Source organism: Tamandua tetradactyla, chromosome 2 (genome assembly GCF_023851605.1).
Source record: "Tamandua tetradactyla isolate mTamTet1 chromosome 2, mTamTet1.pri, whole genome shotgun sequence".
Lineage (NCBI taxonomy): Eukaryota > Metazoa > Chordata > Mammalia > Pilosa > Myrmecophagidae > Tamandua > Tamandua tetradactyla.
The window spans coordinates 41,062,400-41,084,748 of NC_135328.1; the positions used below are offsets into that span (position 1 = coordinate 41,062,400).

At 42.3% G+C, this 22,349-nt stretch overlaps 1 protein-coding gene across 7 annotated transcripts in view; it reads left to right on the top strand.

The window, feature by feature from the left end:
- Positions 1-22,349, top strand: part of ASTN2 (astrotactin 2) — a 903,825-nt gene that overhangs the window by 809,960 nt on the left and 71,516 nt on the right. The gene's annotated exons all lie outside the window — the stretch shown is intronic.

The following is a 22,349-nucleotide window of genomic DNA, read 5'->3' on the forward strand; positions in this document are numbered from 1 at the left end:
CCCCATTAAGCCAGGCAGTGCCTTACGGGAATCGCTCCTGGCTCCGGCTTAGAAAACAAACAGAGTGCTTTGGTTTTCCTTGGCTGCTTCCAGGGTTGGGGAGCTAGGAGGAGAGCACCTGAGGACGCAGGTTTGCTATTCTTCTCCAAGGCAAAGTGGGGCTGTCAGAGGCTAGTTCTGGAGAATGGTGGGCTGGGCCACTTCTGGGGATAAGTCAGGGAGTGCATGCTTCTCCCAGCTGCTGCCAAAATGGGCTGCTTGAAAATGCAGCCCACACATGGGCTTTGCCTGAGGGGGAAAGGAGTGGAGTCACAGAACCTCAGCTTGGGTGGCGGCAGTAGGTAAACCCCACACCTTGACCTGCTCCCAAACAGACTTTGTGAGGTGTATGCAAGTTGCAGTCCCTCCTCCCAGACAGTGGTTATGGTGGAAAGAGGCCTTAGTAGGGATCATAGCTGTAGCTGCTATTTATAGCAAGCTCCCTACATGCCAGACACCATGATAAGCTCTTCATACACATTGTCTCACTGAAATTTTCACAGTTCACTGCAGGGGAGGAATGATTCCTTTGCCCACTTTACAGATGCACAAACGGGGTGGGAGAGGTGAAATCCCCATTTACACAGCCCAGGAGGTACATAGTAAATCCAGAACTCAAGCTCAGTTCTGCCTCTGATTCCAAAGCTCAGCCTCTTGGCCACTGTGTGACTCTGCTTTTGTATGAATCAGCAGGCCTAGGTTTGACTCTCCGTACCTTTAATGACGCACCATGTGTCTTTAGCCTAGTTAATCGACCTCTGTGCATCTCAACTTCTCTGTAACTTGTTGCTTGCTCTGCATGTTTCACATGACTGGTGTGAGGATCGGATGAAAGCTGGACATGAAAAAATATTAGTAAACAATAGAGGGATGTACAAATGTAAGAGATTATTCCTGTTATCGCCAAACACAGCTGTGTCCTCACATGGGGAACCACCATCACACATGCACCTGTCTACCTTGTGACCTTGGCCATCCCTGGCAACCTCTTTGGTCCCCAAGGACTCAGGTGGAAGAGTAGAAGGGAAGGGAGGAAATAATAAGAACCTGTTTCTAAAACACTTCACATCTCTCAGATGAAAGCTTCTGGATAAATATCACGGTGCCACATAAATGAAATCATATTATTCCTACCTCCTCCAGCCAGCATGCCTGCAGATGCACTCGTCAGTGCTGAGGGCAGCTGGGTGAAGTACAAAGAACAAAGGCTTTGGGGTCAGAATGCCTGAAGTTCCACTCCTTCTACCTCCATATACTGGTTGCATGACGTGGGGCTGGTTACTTAGCCTCCCTGAGCCTCAGTTTCCTCCTCAGAGTGTTGGGAATAAAAATATCTATCACTTAGGTTGCTTAAAACCATTAAACAATCTCTTGTTTGTATCTCTGGTATAGGACAGTTCTCGTGACGCTGGATGCTGTTTACCTCTTTACACGCCAGTTTTCCCCAAGCTACTGTTAAGTTCCAAATGTAGATTCAAGATGATAATTTATGCTCAATAAATGTCAATTCCCTTCTTTTATTCCCTCAAAGTTGCACCGTCTTTACAGCCTCAGGCCAAAATGCAGACTGGTTTCTAACTCAATGTATTACTCAACTGGAACAGAAATTGTGATATTCAAGACCCCCAGACTTCCTTAGATATCTAGGCTGTGTTGTTCAGGTATTAGTTGTCTGACCTTGGGCAAGTTAGCACACTTATCTGAGACTCAGTTTCTCCATTCCTAAAGTGGGAACAGTTGCTAGGATGATCACATCTGATGCAGGCAATGAAAAGGGTTGGCAAGCTGTAAAGCATTTGGAAAGTAGAAGGGCATATCATTTGCCATGGGCCTCAGAGTGCATCACACTGGAATATTCGATTTTATAGTGTCATTTCTCCTAGGCTCTAGGTACCCTACCTTTGGAGTCCTTTCATATGATCATCTGACTCAGTGTTTTTAGCACTTTACTTTTGGATCCAGATGACTCAGGCTTCACCACCTTCCTAATCTGCTAATTTGCTAATCCCAAGTAATCTCATCATCATTTTTGCTGACTTCTTCCATTACTCAACAGTCAGGGAATTTGAAACAATGCTCAACTGGCAGTCAGGAGACCAGCAATGTAAACTGAAGAGATTTCATATGACAATAATTATCAGCCCTCACATAGCTAGCACTTTTGTCTTTATAAGTGCATATGAAAAGAGGGACTCAGACAGGAGAAAGTGACTTTCCCAAGGTCCCCAAGCAATAAGGCATACTTTGGTGTTAGAACTATGACTTATTTATATCTTTATCTCCACTTCCTGGCGCAGTGCCTGGCCTGAACCCCATACTCAGAAAATGTCTGTTAAATGAATTCTAATATTGCCTACATGTGAGCTTCCTTTAGAAAAGGAAAAAAAAATTTCCTACAAAAAATTTTGGTGATTAAGAAAATTGGATTTTATTTTAAGAAAGATTTGAACTGTTTATAAAACTCCTTAAGCTGTGATTTTCAAATACATTTCTCAGAGCCTAAGAAATCTATGGTTAGGCCTCAGAGGATGGCAAACTGTGCAGTGAGATAGCTGATGAGGGGGAGGACTGGATGCTATCAGTTGCCCCCCCCCCATCTATTTACATATAGGATTTGTATGTAAAGTTTTGGGTAAAGTAGATTCATTCTATTGCTTTGAAATGTTTGAAAATGACTGCTTTAAAATAATGAGAAGGAACCAGAACATCCCAAATAAATCACTGAGTACCAAGAAGTCATGTACATATGAAGACTCCAACCCACAGTTCTTTCCCCAATTTGGGGAGTACCACTTTATATGTAAATCTTTAGGACACTTCTTTGGCCATTTCAGGACCAGGTGCAAAGATGTACAGAATCCCATTGGCACCCAGCCGCAACTCTGGGCTGATGCTCTGGTCCTCTCAAATTGTTGTCCTGGGGATAGCCCACAGCCCCAGGCAGGCGGACCCCCATGCCAGCTCTGGCATCCTTGGCTCTGAGTTGGTACATTTGGATCTGTATGAGTCAAGGTTCTTGAGAGAAAGAGAACCAACAGGGGAGATCTGTAAATATGCGATATATAAAGATATCTCACATAACCTGGGCATGCAAGAGTTCAAAATCCATAGGGCAAGCTGTGAAGCTGGCAATTCCAATGAAGTGCCTTGACGAACTCCACAGGAGAGGCCCACTGGCTGAAGAAGCAGTGAAAATTCTCTTTTTCCTTAAAAGGCTTCAATCAATTGGATTAAAAGCCTTCAACTGATTGGATTATCTTGTTTACAGGAGACACACCCTTAGTTGGTTGAAGATGTGATCAGTTCCAGAGACAATCAACTGTTTGATGATTTAATAAACCAGTCTCTGGCTTATCAACCAACCATGAAATGTCCTTACAGCAGCAGTTAGGCCAGTGCCTACCTGACCAGACAACTAGATACCATCACCTGGCCAAGTTGACATCAAAACTTAACCATCACAGGGTCCTTAGCCTAAGCCTAAGTAGGAGCTGCTGATGCTATCCAAGAATATCACTGGGAAGCCAGAAGGAACTGTCCCAGAGTCTAAGGAGGAGCAGGGTCCTTCACGTTTTCTCAGACATACAGAGGAGGCAGTAGCTGGGCCAGGAGCAGAACTGGCATTTTCATCCAGGGTCTTCTTGGCTGCCATTCCAAAATAAGCTAAGGAGAATGTTTTGCAGCTCAGTGGGGGAATCCCACTGAGGCCATTTTATGCCTCATGACTATTTATATCCTTAAGATATTCACAGAAATGTCTCAGAGCTGCATCTTCTTTGCCATGTTTCCCACTGATTTGGCTCCTAAAAAATTGCTGTTGTGTTTGCTCCTGTGATTTAGAGGTCTGGCCTCCAGTACCTAATCCAAAGTGTGACCTAGGTGTCAAACATAATGTCTGTGCCCTTACTACTTTCCAGTATAACTTCTGCTCTCCCTAAAAACCAATCAACCAAACCACCAAGGGACAAAAAGATGTAACTGTCAGAAATGTGATAAGATTGTTACAAGCACACAAAATCAACTATGTAAATAGAGAAACCCAAGCTGTCTTTTCCTTTTTTCTGAGAAGTGTAAATATAGCAAATTGCCAGATAAACTGGAAAAAACAAAAGATGAGACATTTCAGGGAAAGACCTAATACTGTCATGTCTGAGATACTGTGTCCTTTTTGATGATAATTTCTTTATTTTTTTGGAATGGGAGGACTGTCTTAATGTGAGTCACTTGATAGGACATCGAGGCTTTGGGGCTGCTTCTGCTCTCCTTCCCTTGGAAATCTAAAGACACTCCATTTTTCATTCAGATATCTTACTTCTCTCCAGACACCACATACACCTTAGTATGACCTCCTCAGTGCAAATTGCAGGGTTGATTAATCATAGAATATTAGAATGTCAAAGTCATGAGTGCTCATGGAGAGTTCTGAGTGCAGCCCCTTCGTTTACAAATGAGGTCCTTTTTGGCAGCCCCTTCCCAAGAGCTTCTGCAGGAAATTTGATGTTGCTAACCCATTCCCCAGTCTCTCTATTGAAACTAGATTATGTTATGTTTTAACGAGGAAAGAGAAAGTGAAGGGATTTAGGTCATGTTGACTACAGGCAGCAAGTGCCAAGACATCTGAACTCCAAGTCTTCGTCAGTGCTTGCCCTCTGTGCCTTGTGGCTCCACAGAAGGTACCCACAGGAGCATCTCAGAAGTATCATCCTGAAGTCTCAGATAGTTCTGGGGCCAGAAGGTTTGTCAGCAGCCCCCAGAAAGGAGCTGAAAAGCTTCTATCAGCTCCAAATTCACATGAGAGGAAAACAAAATTCCATCATAATGTTGACCATCTGTGGATGAGGATGGCTTTTCAAGAGAGGCCACTGGAAAGGGGAATGAGGAAATTAAAGACCATTTTCTTAAGGGAGCATGATTTGGACAGGTTCTCTGGTTCAACTAAGCAACATAGGATATGGCATAGAGGTAAGTTATTCTACCTTGTTGAGCTTCTGCTTTTTAATCAATTTAAGCTTCTGTTTTATGGCAATCTGTTTCAAAACTATGTCATGATTAAGAACAGAGAACATCAGATTCCTCATGTGTGATCCTGAAACTTATGAGTATGAAGAACTCCCTTCTTTTAGTTTAAATTGTTTCTGTGTATCAAAAACCTTACAGGATAGTCCTTAGGGTACATATCTATCAGAGCTAATATTCAATTTAAAAGAGTTCCAAAAATGTAATATTGCTGTCCAACACTGATACTATATGACATTTTGTGGGGGCTGGATGATTCAAAAGATGAATATCAAGATTATTCCAAAAACTGTAATCTTAGAACAGCACTTTGATAAATGAGACTGATGATGGTCTTTAATAATTCTATTGTCTTTTCCAAAATTTATGCTTTGGCTTTGTTCAGATTCTTCTAAGTTGTTTTTTTTTGCTTGGGCAGGCACCAGGAGTCGAACCCCGGTCTCCGGCATAGCAGGCAAGAACTCTGCCTATTGAGCCACCGTGGCCCGCCCTCTAAGTTATTTTTAAGTTCACACTACTGTTTTTTACACCCTTACAATGATATTTGACCAAAAGCAATATACGTATTAAGTTGAACTGATCTGATATTAAAACAACATATTCAATTGAAGTGACAGAATTTATTAGACCCCATATCAACAGTGGATCTTACAAACCAGCAAAAGTCAAAGGTCTCTTTTTTCATTAAAGATCACATAATATCTAGTAGACACTATTATAAATTGCTGATGGTAATCTCAGTTAATAAATTGTTCTTAATGACAAATTACCAATATGTATTAAAGGACTTAACTTATTTTATAAAAGTTGTTCATACAGGATTTATGTGTAAGGATGTTCATGGGAGTGTGTAATAGAAAGAAAATTGCTAAAATCATCTAAATTTCATTAAAGAAAGACGTTTACAAGATTGTATATGAGGTACCTTAATAAAAGCACATCTAGTTATAGGGGCCTGTGTGTGTTTACTGAATTGAGAGCCGAAGGAGAAATCCATAAAGCAAGAAGATACTGGAACAGGGAAGTCATTAGGAACTACAGAAGCTAGCCTCTTGAACTTTTGGAGACCTATCACTTCTTACCTCAGCATCTCCCTCTATGTCCACCTGCTCATGGTAGTAAGTTGCTGCCCGAGCTCCAGTGATTTCAGCCAGCTGACTATCTTTCTCATACTTTGGTATTGCCAGCCCTAATTCCTGCAAGGAAAAATATTATTGAACCTCCTTGGGTTAAGTATTTACTCTTGATCCAATAGACTATAGTTAAAAGGACAGGGCTACATTGGATAAGCAGGGATAAAAAAGCCAGGGGCTGAGTGTTTGGGGAATAGTTCTCAGCAGAGGCTGGGTAGATCTCACAGTGCCTCATACTGTTATGGATCTTCTTTGTGTGTGTGTGTGTGTGTTTGTGTGTGTGTAGTCTATTTATTCATACAAAACAATGACTGAAAGAATATATACCAAAATTTGTTCAGGTGATCAGTTGTTTTCTTTGGCTTAAGTCTGGTAGACTTGTGTTTCTTCCTTATCCCTAAAATTTTCTATAATGAACATGTATTTTTTTTTGCAAGAAGGAACATGCTTAAAATCGCATAAAACTAAGTTTTGCCCATTTATTATAGAGTGGAAATGAAGAAACATGAACAAATCATTCAGAGCTCCACTTGGCTGAGATGATACCTCCCTCCTTGCCAATACGTGTTCCTCATATGGATGGAAACATAATGTGTATTGATTGTTTCTGTTTTCATTAGATACAATATTTTAAAATTTCCCAGCAAAATCACAGACACCTTGAAAACATTTTAGAGTCTATGCTGTTTCATAATGTAGATATTTTAGTTAACATTTTTTTCCAGTTTGGAGATTTGGGCATTTCCAACTTCTCACCTGTTTTTAAGACTGCTGAAATAAACATGAGTCCTGGCATTTTGGACAAAATTCATCTTTTGTGAAGACTGACTTCTAAAAGGAATTCTTGAATGTACTCAAAAATTTCACCCTTCCAATGGAGCTTATTACAAGCCTCTGTCTACTTCCTTCTTGTTTCTTTTCTTCTTAAAACTCCTCTCTCTGCTTGAGCTGCTTCCTGAGTCAGTGGCTTTAAATGGCCAAGTTGTGCCCTACACACAGATACTCAGGAAAGCACCTACAGACTGGATGATTATGTATCAAGGAGAACTCATCCAGAGGTCAAAGCTGCAGCCCAAGAAGGTGACTGCCATGGTGTACATTTTGACCACAGGCCCAGAGTTTCCCTTCTCTGATGTGTTGTTTCAGTAATCCTCAGTTCTCCGGGGAGCGAGGATTCAGAGAAGATTAAGAAATGAACCACTATAGATAATCAGGGGAGGAAGTATAAGAAATCATTTTACCTTTCTTTTCTAGCATATTCCCTTCAGTAGAAGATAAATTCAGTTGGGTGTGTTATTTTTTTTCTTTTCCTTTTTTTTTTTTTGTGAAGCCTGTGGTCTGATGCAAGATCTAATGAATGGCGAATTTCCCATCAGACATGAATAAAAATTTAAATTAGAATTAGAGCAACTCAGAGCCAGGAGTATCCTTAGAAATAAACCCTCTATAAAGATTAGAAAGTCTAGGATTGAGGAAGGAAGTGATGCGTCCAGTATGTCATAAGTAGTCATTGACTGGACAATTCAGCCTCAAGTAACTAAGGCTTCTCTACTATATTTTATTACATCAAAAAGCCATTGATTAGAAATTGCACCTTACTTTAGGTGCCTCTGAGAGAGAAAAGAAAGTGCTGCCAGCTAAACTATAATCCAATGCTTTCTAGAAATTAAATTTTTAGATTTTATACTTATTGAAAAGATTATTTTATTCTTACTTTGCATAGACTTTTATACCCCACTTGTGATATAAAGCCAATGTCATGGTTAGGGACAGGTGTCAACTTGGCCAAGTTATGGTACCTGTTCATCTGATTGGGCAAGCGCTGGCCTGTCTGTTGCAATGAGGACATTTCATAGGATTAGGTCATGATCACGTCAGCTACATCCACAGCTGATTCCATTTGTAATCAGCCAAAGGGGAGTGTCTTCTGCAATTAGTGATGCTAAATCCAATCATGGGAAGCCTTTTAAGGAGGACTCAGAGGAGACAGGTTGCATTCCTGCTTTGGCTGGTGAGCTTCTCCTGTGGAGTTCATCCAGGCCATCCATTGGAGTCATCGGCTTCGGAGCCTGCCCTGTGGATTTTGGACTCTGCGTTCCTATGGTCACGTGAGACACTTTCATAAATTTTATATTTGCAAGTGTTCCCTGTTGATTCTGTTTCTCTAGAGAACCCTAACTAATACATCTTGGTACCAGGAGTGGTTCTTAAGGAACAGAATCTTAAAAATGTTTTTTTATGAATGGTTTTCTACTCTAACTGGGCTCAGAGACACTAAGGACTCTGATTCCCGTAATCAGAATGACACTCCCAATCCATGGACTGAGTTGGCAAAGGAGATAGTCAAAATATCATCATTCGATTCTCCTAATGCTTCGCTTGTACGAAGCCAGACTCTGGGGGATAACGTTTTTGACACCTTTACAGAGTTTTGTAGAAATAAGAGTTATAGAGATGTTGGTTGGTTGTTGTTAGATACACTGTCTACATTAAAGGGTGAAAGGGATGGGCTTAAGGCTTCAAACAAGAAGCTTAAGTGCCGTCTGAAAGATGTAGAGGTTTCTATGAGTATCCTGAAGGAAAATTTTATTTCCTATAGCCGTAGACTTGAGATCTCTGAAAATAAGACTCAGAATCTTATTGTTAGAGTAGCAACTTTACAACATAAACTGAAATCTCAGCCTTGCATGGTGTCTGCCGTTAAAGTGAGGGCATTGATTGGAAAGGAGTGGGACCCTGAAAAATGGGATGGTGACATATGGATTGATAATGATGTTGGGGGTGAGGTTGAAACCCTAGACCATGCTGAGCCTTCTTTAGATAACCCTGTAATAGTCTGCCCTGAGGACATAGCCGCCCCACCTCCAGCCTGCCTTGAGGAATTGGCCACCCAACCTCCTCCTGAAGGGATTAGCCCTAGAGTTATTAATCCTGTTTCATCAGATGGAACTGCAAATGAAAGCCCTGAAGCAAATGGCTTGGAAGATATTTCTAATTCTTTTCATGACCCACCCCCACCACCCCTCATTTCTTCTAGACCTATAACTAGACTAAAGTCCCAACAGGCCCCTAAAGGTGAGGTACAAAGTATCACACATGAGGAGGTACGTTATACTCCAAAAGAACTGTGTGAGTTTTCCAATTTATATAGACAGAAATCAGGGGAATATGTGTGGCAATGGATTTTAAGAGTGTGGGATAATGGTGGGAGGAATATAAGGCTGGATCAGGCTGAATTTATTGATATGGGCCCACTAAGCAGAGATTCTGCATTCAGTGTTATAGCTAGAGCAGTTAGAAAAGGTGTTAACAGCTTGTTTGGGTGGTTGGTTGAAACATGGATCAAAAGGTGGCCAACATTACCTGAGGTTGAAATGCCAGAACTGCCCTGGTATAATGTAGATGAAGGGATCCAGAGGCTTAGAGAGATTGGGATGTTAGAGTGGATTTATCATGCAAAGCCTGCTCTTACACCCCAGGAATGTCCAGAAGATGCACCTTTTACCAGAACAGTGAGAAATAAGTTTGTGAGACTAGCACCATCATCCCTCAAGAACTCTGTGGTTGCACTTCTCTGTAGGTCAGATATTACTGTAGGAACTGCTGTCACTGAGCTGGAATCCTTAAACACAATGGGGATGACAGGATCCCGAGTTGGCAGAAGCCAGGTGGCAGCACTTAATCACCAAAGACAGGGTAGACGCAGCTATTATAATAGACAACAAACTCAAAGGAGGCATCAAAATTATATGACACGCAGAGATTTGTGGCATTGGCTAGTAAATCATGGGGTGCCTAGAAATACAATAGAAGGGCAGTCTACTAAATTCTTGTTGGAGCTGTATAAACAAAAGAGTTCTAGGTCAAGGGAACAGAAGTCTAACCTGAATTACAAAAACACAGAGTCACGGCCCCTTAATCAATTTCTAGACTTGAAACAGTTTACAGACCCTGAGCCTCTTGAATGAAGGGGAGGCCAGGTCCCTATGGGGAAGAAACCTGTTACACTGCCACAAATTTATACTGTTGACCTTCCTCTAAGTCTTCCCCAAGGAGACCGACGGCCTTTTACCAGGGTAACTGTGCATTGGGGAAAAGGAAATGATCAGATATTTCGGGGATTATTAGACACTGGTTCAGAAGTGACATTAATTCCAGGGAACCCAAAACGTCACTCTGGACCACCAGTCAGAGTAGGGGCTTATGGAGGCCAGGTGATCAATGGAGTTTTAGCTCAGGTCCGTCTCACAGTGGGTCCAGTGGGCCCCCGGACCCATCCTGTAGTTATTTACCCAGTTCCGGAATGTATAATTGGCATAGACATACTGAGCAACTGGCAGAATCCCCACGTTGGTTCTCTAACTCGTGCAGTAAGGGCTATTATGGTGGGAAAGGCCAAGTGGAAGCCACTAGAACTGCCCCTACCAAGCAAAATAGTAAATCAAAAGCAATACCGTATTCCTGGAGGGATTACAGAGATTACTGCCACTCTTAAGGACTTGAAAGATGCAGGGGTGGTGATTCCCACCACATCCCCATTCAACTCTCCTATTTGGCCTGTGCAGAAAACAGATGGGTCTTGGAGAATGACCGTGGATTATCGTAAACTCAACCAGGTGGTAACTCCAATTGCAGCTGCTGTTCCAGATGTAGTATCATTGCTTGAGCAAATCAATACATCCCCTGGTACCTGGTATGCAGCTATTGATCTGGCAAATGCTTTTTTCTCAATAGCTATTAGTAAGGACCACCAGAAACAGTTTGCTTTCAGCTGGCAAGGTCAGCAATATACTTTCACTGTCCTACCTCAGGGGTATATCAACTCTCCAGCCCTATGTCATAATCTTGTTCGCAGAGACCTTGATCGTTTCTGCCTCCCACAAGACATCACACTGGTCCATTATATTGATGATATCATGTTGATTGGACCAGTGAGCAAGAAGTAGCAACTACTCTAGATTTACTGGTAAGGCATTTGCGTGTCAGAGGATGGGAGATAAATCCAACAAAAATACAGGGGCCTTCCACCTCAGTAAAATTTCTAGGTGTCCAGTGGTGTGGGGCATGTCGAGATATCCCTTCTAAGGTGAAGGATAAATTGCTGCATCTGGCCCCTCCCACAACCAAAAAAGAGGCACAACGCCTAGTTGGTCTTTTTGGATTTTGGCGACAACATATTCCTCATTTGGGTGTGTTACTCCGGCCCGTTTATCGAGTGACCAGAAAAGCTGCTAATTTTGAGTGGGGACCTGAACAAGAGGAGGCTCTGCGACAGGTCCAGGCTGCTGTGCAAGCTGCTCTGCCACTTGGGCCATATGATCCAGCAGATCCAATGGTGCTGGAAGTGTCAGTGGCAAATAGAGATGCTGTCTGGAGCCTTTGGCAGGCCCCAATAGGAGAATCACAACGCAGACCCTTAGGATTTTGGAGCAAAGCCTTACCATCTGCTGCAGATAACTACTCTCCTTTTGAGAAACAGCTTTTGGCCTGCTACTGGGCCTTAGTAGAGACTGAACGCTTAACCATGGGCCACCAAGTTACCATGAGACCTGAGTTGCCTATCATGAGTTGGGTGTTGTCTGACCCACCAAGCCATAAAGTTGGTCGTGCACAGCAGCACTCTATTGTAAAGTGGAAATGGTATATACGAGATAGAGCCAGAGCAGGTCCTGAAGGCACAAGTAAGTTACATGAAGAAGTGGCACAGATGCCCATGGTTTCCACTCCTGCTGCCACATTACCTTCTCTTTCCCAGACCAGAGCTATGGCCTCTTGGGGAGTTCCTTACAGTGAATTGACTGAGGAAGAGAAAACTCGGGCCTGGTTTACAGATGGTTCAGCACGATATGCAGGTACCATCCAAAAGTGGACAGCTGCAGCATTACAACCCCTTTCTGGGGTGTCCTTGAAGGACAGTGGTGAGGGGAAATCCTCCCAGTGGGCAGAACTTCGAGCAGTGCACCTGGTTGTTCATTTTGCTTGGAAGGAAAACTGGCCAGAGGTGCGTTTGTATACTGACTCATGGGCTGTTGCTAATGGTTTGGCTGGATGGTCAGGGACTTGGAAAGACCATAATTGGAAAATTGGTGACAAAGAGGTCTGGGGAAGAAGTATGTGGATAAACCTTTCTGAGTGGGCTAAAAACATGAAGATATTTGTGTCCCATGTGAATGCACACCAGAGGGTGACTTCAACAGAGGAAGATTTTAATAATCAAGTGGATAAGATGACCCGTTCTATGGATACCAGTCAGCCTCTTTCCCCAGCAACTCCTGTTATTGCCCAATGGGCTCATGAACAAAGTGGTCATGGTGGTAGGGATGGAGGTTATGCATGGGCTCAGCAACATGGACTTCCACTCACCAAGGCTGACCTGGCTACAGCCACTGCTGAGTGCCCAATCTGCCAGCAGCAGAGACCCACACTCAGCCCCCGATATGGCACCATTCCCCGAGGTGACCAGCCAGCTACATGGTGGCAGGTTGATTACATTGGACCACTCCCTTCATGGAAGGGGCAGCGATTTGTTCTAACTGGAATAGACACATACTCTGGATATGGGTTTGCTTTCCCTGCATGCAATGCTTCTGCCAAAACTACTATCCGTGGGCTTACAGAATGCCTTATCCATCGTCATGGTATTCCACATAGCATTGCTTCGGATCAAGGAACACACTTCACAGCAAATGAAGTGTGGGAATGGGCACATGCTCATGGAATTCTCTGGTCTCACCATGTTCCCCATCATCCAGAAGCAGCTGGATTGATAGAACGGTGGAATGGCCTTTTGAAAACTCAATTACGGTGCCAACCAGGTGGCAAAAACTTGAAAGGCTGGGGTAATGTTCTCCAGGAAGCTGTGTATGCTCTGAATCAGCGTCCGCTGTATGGTGCTGTTTCTCCCATAGCCAGGATCCATGGGTCCAGGAACCAAGGGGTGGAAATGGGTGTGGTGCCACTCGCTATTACTCCTAGTGATCCACTAGGAAAATTTTTGCTTCCTGTCCCTGCTACCCTGAGTTCTGCTGGTCTACAGGTTTTAGTTCCAAAACGGGGTGTGCTTTCTCCAGGAGAAACAACAGTGATACCACTGAACTGGAAGATTGCCACCTGGCCACTTTGGGCTACTTATGCCTCTGGATCAACACACCAAGAAGGGGATTACATTATTGTCTGGGGTAATTGACCCTGACTATCAGAAGGAAGTAGGACTGCAACTACATAATGGAGGTAAAGAAGAGTTTTCTTGGAATATAGGAGATCCCCTGGGGCGTCTATTAGTACTACCATGCCCTGTGATCAAAATCAATGGAAAACTGCAACAACACAATCCAGGCAGGACCACTAATGGCTCTGAGACTTCAGGAATGAAGGTTTGGGTCACCCCACCAGGCAAAGAACCACGGCCAGCTGAAGTGCTTGCTGAGGGGAAAGGGAACATGGAATGGGTAGTGGAAGAAGGTAGTGATAAATATGAACTTCGACCACGTGATCAGTTACAGAAACGAGGACTGTAATGCTGTTTTGTTTGTGTTATACTATTTAAGTTGTAAGATATCAAGTTTAAGAATGAATGTTGCCCAAGGATTTGCACGCTATTCTGGAGAGATTTAATATGTTTCCAGTTATATGCAAGACAGTTGAGTATTGTCAGGTAAAAGAAAAAATGTGTGCTTATTTGTTTTCATTTGGAAATTAAGTATGGTCTAAGGTGATTATATATATGTATGTGCCAAGTTGACAAGGGGTGGACTGTCATGGTTAGGGACAGGTGTCAACTTGGCCAAGTTATGGTACCTGTTCATCTGATTGGGCAAGCGCTGGCCTGTCTGTTGCAATGAGGACATTTCATAGGATTAGGTCATGATCACGTCAGCTACATCCACAGCTGATTCCATTTGTAATCAGCCAAAGGGGAGTGTCTTCTGCAATTAGTGATGCTAAATCCAATCATGGGAAGCCTTTTAAGGAGGACTCAGAGGAGACAGGTTGCATTCCTGCTTTGGCTGGTGAGCCTCTCCTGTGGAGTTCATCCAGGCCATCCATTGGAGTCATCGGCTTCAGAGCCTGCCCTGTGGATTTTGGACTCTGCATTCCTACGGTCACGTGAGACACTTTCATAAATTTTATATTTTCAAGTGTTCCCTGTTGATTCTGTTTCTCTAGAGAACCCTAATACAGCCAAATAAATGTTCAAATATCCATAAAACTCCTTTACATTCAGAGTCTGCCTTTATGAATCACTTTTGGACTCAGGGTCAGTGAATTCTATGTTTTCTAGGAATTCTGTGTTTCCTCTCTGCTGACCAGTGAATTCTTGATGATACATTTTTTAATTTTCTCCCTCATAGTTTTTATTCTTTATTTTTTTTGTTTTTTAATAGTTTAATTTTAACAGCTTTATCGAGATATAATTTACATACCATGCAGACATCCATTTAAAGAGTACAATTCAATGTGTTTTAGTATACTCATAATGTTATGCAAGTATCACCACAATCAACTTTAGAACAGTTTCAATACCTCAAAAAGAAAACCCGTACCAATAACAATCCCACCCATTTCCTCTCAACCTCTAGTCCACTTTCAGTGTCTATGGACTTTGCTCTTCTGGGCGTTTCATATGATGGGAGTCATACACCGTGTGTCTTTTGTGATTGCCTTCTTTCACCTCAGCACAACATTGTCAATGTGCAACCATACTGCAGCGTGTAATGATGCTTCCTTCCTTTGAATTGCTGCATTTTTTAAAAGAGGATTCCACCATGGTCTCTGGGATTTTTCCTTCCAGTTTTAATGACGATGCTTTCTTAATCTTACCAGGACTTGTCCATGAAATTTGTCAGACGACAGTTAGGGTTCGCATTCTTTCTTCGATTAGTTCTTAAGTCGTCCATAGCCTGAAATGTTGAGGGTTATTCTTACCCAGTTGTACCACCAGGAATGATAGCTAAGTCTGCCCAGCTACCCACAATACCAACTACTGCTTGGCTGACAGAAATCATATAGCAGCACCAATTCTAAGAAGCAGCTCAATTTCCAAGTTACTGAAGTGGAGTTAAAAACACATGCGTTTTAGAACAATAAAGCATGGAATCTATTTTTAAGGTCTTCCCCTAAGATCAACATGAAGAGATTTCACCCTGTGCACCAACAAGCAGAGAGACTTGGGACACACAGTCAGAAGTCAAACACAACAGTGAGAGCAGCTATCCTCTCTACAGCTGTGGCTCTCTTCCCTTTAGCACAAGAATCACTTGGAGAAGTTTTAAAACTGTAGAGTTCCAGGTCACAAGATTATTTTTTAGTAGGTCTTGTGAAGAACCCCTAATCTTATTGTTTTATGTGTATGTGTGTTTCATTTATTGGTTTTTTTTGTTTGTTTGTTTTTTGAAAGTAGCTCATCTAATACTGGGAATGAAAACCATAGCTCTAGCTCATTCCTGACAGACCAGTCAGAGGCAGCCCAAGCATCTGCCAGGAAGTGTTGTGGGACAGTGACCAACACTGAACGTGGAATCCTATAGATCTGGTTTCCAATCCCGATATGGCCTCTTATGAATGGTGTGTCATTGGGCAAATCACTAAGCCTCTCTGAGCCTCAGTTTCATCCTCAATAAAATGATAGCAACCTGGAAATGTTGTGACGGCTATGCGAAATACACATGGAGTGCCTGGTGTTTGCAAATGATACTTTTCCCATTCCCAGCTCCCTGGCTCAGGTGTTCTTCTCTGGCTGAAATCACCACTAACCGTCTGTACATGCCTCTTGAAACGTGATTATTTTATTCTACATGTTTATCCTGTTTTCCATCTGGCATCTGCCCCCAGCTTTTCTGATTCTCTGACAGATAGTGGAGTTCTCTGATTTCACCAATTTGCCGTGGATGCTCTTTCTAAAGCCTGGGTCTTTTAAAAAACTTCTCTCCAGAAGACTCTCCTGGGTTTTGCCGCTTTGGAAACTCATGGACAGTCAGCTTCCACAGTGTTCAATTTTTCACCTTCCAGGGCTGCTTCTGTGTTTGCAGTTTTCAGTTTCTCCCAGTGTCTCCACCACACGTACACACTACACATGCTACTCTGTCCTGCATAAGGGGGTGGGGGTGGGGGAATCAGCAATTCTCAGAAATACAATCAAACAGTCAAATGAATGTGAAGTCACCACTGTAAATTGTGAAATCAAAATTGCAGCTCTGTTTGTTCCACCATTGTATAAACATGGAGAAGTTTTGTAAACAAAGAGGCCAAATATAAGGGAAAAAAGCTAAGGGCGGTGGCAAACAGAGGAACATTGGACCGCATGTTGGACAGAACTTCACAATCACAGTTATCCCTGCCACTATACTTCAGCATCCATGGTTGTGCATTTAGGACTTAAAGAAAAATGAAAGCTGGATCCATTTTGGAGATCATAGCCCAGTAAGGAAGCAGACAAGGACAGAGGAAAAAAGAGTACAGAATGATAACTATTTTCTACTGGGAGTAAATGGAAAGGGCAATGGAAATCCAAACTGGGACTCCTATCCAGACTTGGGGATAGGGTGGGGACAAGACAGCTTCTCTGCTTATGCTAATATATAGTTGCTGAATGAAAGGCTATACTTTGACTACGCCTTTCATCTGGGCATGATTTTCTGTCTTGATTAATTAAAGAAAAACAATAGTGCATTTATTCATTTAACAGATTCCCATTTAGTGCCTTTTGCATGCCATGTACTGTCCTATGTGCTAGGTGTTCATTAAACAAAAGAGAAATGGTCCCCATCATTGCAGCTTCTCAAATGGAACTGGCAGCTGTTAAACCAGCAAATGTACAAATAGATAATTCAGATTGTGATAGGTAATACGCAGGGAAGAATTAGGTGTTATGAAAAGGAATATCAGGGGAGTCTTAATTTAGTTGATATGGAAGAGTCATTTTCATTTTGAAGGGAATCATCTATTCTGTTTCTTGGCTCTGGCTTGACTCATTTATTTGTCCATCTATTCATTTATCAAACATTTTCTAAGTACTTGGTCTAGGATCTGAGTACTTGAGATATAGATAAGAATCAGAGTGGGCCCACTAGGAGTTTTAAAAAATCCAGTTAAGGACCACACTAAAAGTCACAATAACAAATTGCTCATATTTCCAAACTTAAAATTTACTGTCTTGTCTGTTGTTATGTTTGCTCATGAGTCCCATGAGGTTGGTATTAAAGATCATCACCTTATTACAGGAAAGGAAAGTGAGGCTCTTATGTCATGTTTCCATGACATGGCATGCATATATGCATGGTGGGGGTGCTCGAGCATGTACATGAATCTTAGCTCTTTGATGCCGTATCCTGTTTGTGCCTACTTCACCAGGATGAAATTAGCAGCAGATAATAGAGATGCAACTGTGGATTAGAGAAGAAGCAGCAAAGAGGGATATGGAAGGGGTATGGGATCAAGAGAGGTTTCCTAGAGAAGGTGGCATTTGCACTGGGCCTTGAAAGGTAAGATTTCAATAAAAGGGAATATGCTGAGAGGAGGCAAGAGGATGGAGTGAAGTGGCCTACAGAGTTGAAGGGACAGCAAAACACAAAAGTATGAAATTGTGAAGTGTATGTGAGGATGAATTTGGAAGATAGTTTGTAGAGAGAGTCTGGAAAGGTGGTTGGGACTACATTGCTTAGGGCCACTCTAAAGAGTGTTGATCTTTTTCTTAGGCCCATGGAGAATCATTACAGACCTTTCAGCAGAGTTGCTGTAGGACAAGAGCTTTGCTTCAGGGCTGTCACCTACAGGATAAAGGAGTGAGAGAACTCCCTTGGCACAAGGGGAATTCTCAGTATTTCCTTCTGCCATTGCTATTGAATGCAGGTGGCATACCTTAATAATTCTCCCCTGCCTACTGCCCTGGGCCACCATTATCACTGAAATCCAAGGACGAGGGGTAGAAATGAGATGAATAGCTTTGGATGCTGGTTTCAATCTGATGCTTGATTTATTACCATGCTAGAGTGGCTGTACAAGGCAGAAGCCTCCAGTGGTGCCTAGATGCTCAGGCTGGATGAGGGGAGAGGAGTGAGGAAATCCTGCCTTCTGACCCGATACATCAGCTACCCCTGTACTGCAGGCCTGCTTCTCCTGTCTCACCTTCCACTTTCCAACCTGCACTGTCAGGAAGGACCCCAGCAAGCGCCTGATCTATACCACATCTTGTCCACGTGCATTACAATCATCACTCCCTTTTTTTTTTTTTTTACTTTCTTTATTGTATAATATAACATATATACAGAGCAAAGAAAGAAAAAAGCAATAGTTTTCAAAGTACTCTTCAACGAGTAGTTACAGGACAGATCCCAGAGTTTGTCATGAGCTACCGTACCATCCTCTCAGATTTTTCCTTCTAGCTGGTCCAGAATATAGGAGGCTAATAGGAATAAATGTTTTTTTTTTTATCATCACGATTGACTTTTTTTTTCCTTTTTTTTTTTTTTGTCATCACTCCCTTTTAGTTCTCTTTTTCTTGGAGCTTATGAATTTTGGAAATTGAAGCTTTCAGAGCAGAGATACCCAGGCAGCAGGCACATCTCCACAGAGAGATCTGGGGACCTTGGACATATAACCATGAGAGGTAGATGGCAGCTTTCTTGTAGAATTTATGTTGGAAGGCTCACATTTCAACAGATTGGGGAATTCCTAACAACTCTTTAAAATTATACAAAGAGCTTCACAGTTTTCAAAGTGATTCTGCAAGCCTTATTTTTCTTTAAGTTTCCATTGGCTCAAGAAAAGTAGGAGTTTTCAGCCCTGTTTGATGGATAAGGAACTGAGACATGGGGATTTTAAGAGTCATTCAACTACTAGAGCCAGAAACTGGGATTGGAACTCATGTCCTCTCACTCTAAATATAGGGCTCTTTCCATTACACTGTGTTGCCTCACAAGAATCAATGAAAGGCTGCTGGGGAAAGGTGTTTCTGGCACCTCAGGAAGGAAGGGAACGCTGACCACATTTTCCCATGGAAACATTTTACCCATGGTGGTTCAGATCTTTGGCTCAAATAGTAAAGTACTGTGTTTTAGCAATTCACTTGCCTTCGAGTCAATCTAGCTATATGTTACATACACCTACTGGGTAGAACTATAACAAAATGAAAAAAGATATTTTTCCTATTCATCTGAGAGATACAAACATAGGCAGAAGCCCCTCATAAATAGGAGCCTTCAATCTTTTCCCCATCAAGAATTGCTTTTCTTTTCCTTTTAGCAGGGAGTCCAACCTTAACTTAGAAATACTCCATAATAATGGCTATAGTTTTAGAGTGAAACAGACCTCATTCAGAGCCTAAAATCTGCCATTGTGTGATTTTTTTTCTTAACGTTTTAGCCTTTCTTTCCTTGCTAAAAATTCAAGCAACATTGGACATAAAATATATTCCAAGCATCATGCATCCTCATGGTACTTAACTCTGACTTTCTGCCTGCCTTATGGAGGGCTGATTCTCGTTATGGGAGGCTTTTGAAACAACAAAGCAATAATTTGTGAAGTAAGGCCCATGAACCACTTGGTTTAGCACATTATGACTTTTGAAACAATATTTAAAGCTGGCGTCAAAGATCTGATTAGATAGAAAGTGCCTGTGTCTAACCAAGACACACCTGGTCACCTACCTTAGCTTCTTTGCCTCCTGCCTTATATGTGTTCATTCATAGAACCACTTTGAATAATCATCTTAATCAAAATCACAAGAGCAACCTATTATTTAGGGCTTACTTTGAATCAGGAAATGTTAGGCCTTCCTGAACATTATCTCCTGTCCTCACAATTCTGCAAGGAAGCCCTGCGCCCTCCAGTCATAAAGCTGAGGAGACAGAGGCTCAGAGAGGTCTAGTAACTTACCCAAGAACACTTGGCTTTCTTTGTGGATGAGGGCACTGATGATGCCTTCACAGATCAGGGCTTCCAAAATGGTGAGTCTTCAATGCACACACACATACACACACGCTCACACACACATACACACACACACACTCCACAGACTATTTTTTTTTACACCTCCACCCCTCGCTTTCCTCACCTAAGTGCCTTAAGCCAGAAACTAATAGTAGCCAACCTAGAGGGCACGAAGACTATTGGATGCACATATCTGCTGGTCCAGTTAAAATGATGCATCAAACAGAATTGAAGTTCTGGAAGAATGAGTGAAGCATATTGTAACCTCCACCTGCTATAGAATGTGGTGAAATGATGATGATGAAGATAATCATGACAGCAGTATTAGATAGTCGCCTGAACTGAATGCACCTGACATTTCTAATCCTCATGGCAGCTCTCTGGAGGCTCTGTTACTATCTCTGTTATACAGATGAGAAAACTGAGGCTCTGAAACTTCATGAAATTTGCCCGGTTTATATATTAGCAAGGCCCTGTGAATTGAAGTAGAAGGAAGGTTGTGGGGAAGTTAAAAGGGATGAGCCTTAAACTTGGGCCTCAAGCTTGAAATAGTTTGTAGAAGGACAGAAAGGACATGTCAGACATGGAGAAAAGGATACAAGTGTAAACAAAAATGCCACTGTGTGAAAGTGCCAAGAACAGTAATGGGAGAGAAATGATTCTGTCCTGAGAATGCATTCATTCATTCAATCATTCATTCATTCATTCATTCAGAAATATTTTGACGATCTGCTAGCACTGTGTTAGACTCAGGAAATACTGTTTCCGAGTGGGAGACTTGGAGGTGAGCTTTTCCTAAGAACTTTCTCCCTTCAGACCAAAGAGGCCACCTATCCTAATTTCAAATCAGGCTACAGTGTTGGAGTGTGGGCAACCATTCACACATTCATTCACTTTCTAGTTCAGTAGAAAATTCTGACTTGGTTTTGATTAGACCCTGTTTTTATCCTGCCCGGTGTCATCGGACAAATCTCTTTTCTCTTTGTGCCTCTTTCTATGTCTGGGAAATGAAGATGGACTTCAGTGGCCTCTAAGGGGCCTGGTTCTGACTCTGAGCATGTTAGATAACAATTCCCCAACTCTGCATTTGAGGGAGGAAATTTTTAAGAGCCTGGATAGCCTTTGATTCTAATTTCAAGATTGTGGTTCCCTATATATGTGAATTCAGAGATGTTCATTGATTTGCACCTCCATTTATTCAGCTGCAAATCAACATAATAATGACAAGTTCACAATACTTCTGTGAGGATTCCAGAGATCCTAAATGTAAAGTACCACACCCAATGCCCTGTCTATAGCAAAGGATTCAGTACATGATACTTGCTTTTTGAGACACTATCTTTATCTAGATTCCTCAAACCAATCTATAGAGTTTCTCTAGGCCCAAGAATTATTTTAATAGATGATAAAATGGTGTCCAGAGAGGGCAGGTTAGTCACAAAGTAAGCTAGAATACAGCCCAAGTCCAAGCCCAGTTTTCTTTCCTCTCCAGGGAACCAAAAAGCCAGTGAGCCTCTCCCTACTCTGTAGGACTTGGCTGTCCTGAGGAGGCAAATGGAAACCTTGGGACAATGAAGTAAGTCATCACCTCTTTATAGAGCGGAAATTACTCTGAAAGGGTAATTGGACTTCTCCTGCCTGGCACCTTGGGGACAGCTACAGCCATCTCCTCCCTGCCCTCTTCCCACATTCTCCCAACTTGATACCTATCAACCACAACCTTTTGGCACCTAGCAGTTGATGTGGAATGAGGGTTCTCTGCTGCCAACTCCCAGTGCTGGGCCAGAGCTCAAGACTGGTTTGCCAATGGGATGACCCTGTCAAGGCTTGGTCTGGACAGAGAACACATCTGGAAATCACCCCTAACACTTAAGTCTCTGGTGAGACTCCTTGGAAACTTCATCTGGATGGTTCCACTCATCAACAGACTCAAAATGATTAAAGGAATAAGCATATTATAGGATACTGGAAAGCACATGGACTACAAAGTCAGAGATTTGCTTTCATTCTTGGCTGGTGCTTCACGCGGTGTGAATTTAGGCAAATCATTCTCTCGCTCTGGATTTTGATGTCCTATATGCAAAGTAGGACACCTCTGTTGTGCTAAAATATCAACATTTATTGAGTAGGTAAGGCTTTGTAGTCACTCTTCAGAGGATGCAGCAATATCTCTGACTTTACCTTTTCCTCATTAAAACTCAAGCCTCCACTTTGTGATTGGCTGTTCGGGTGACC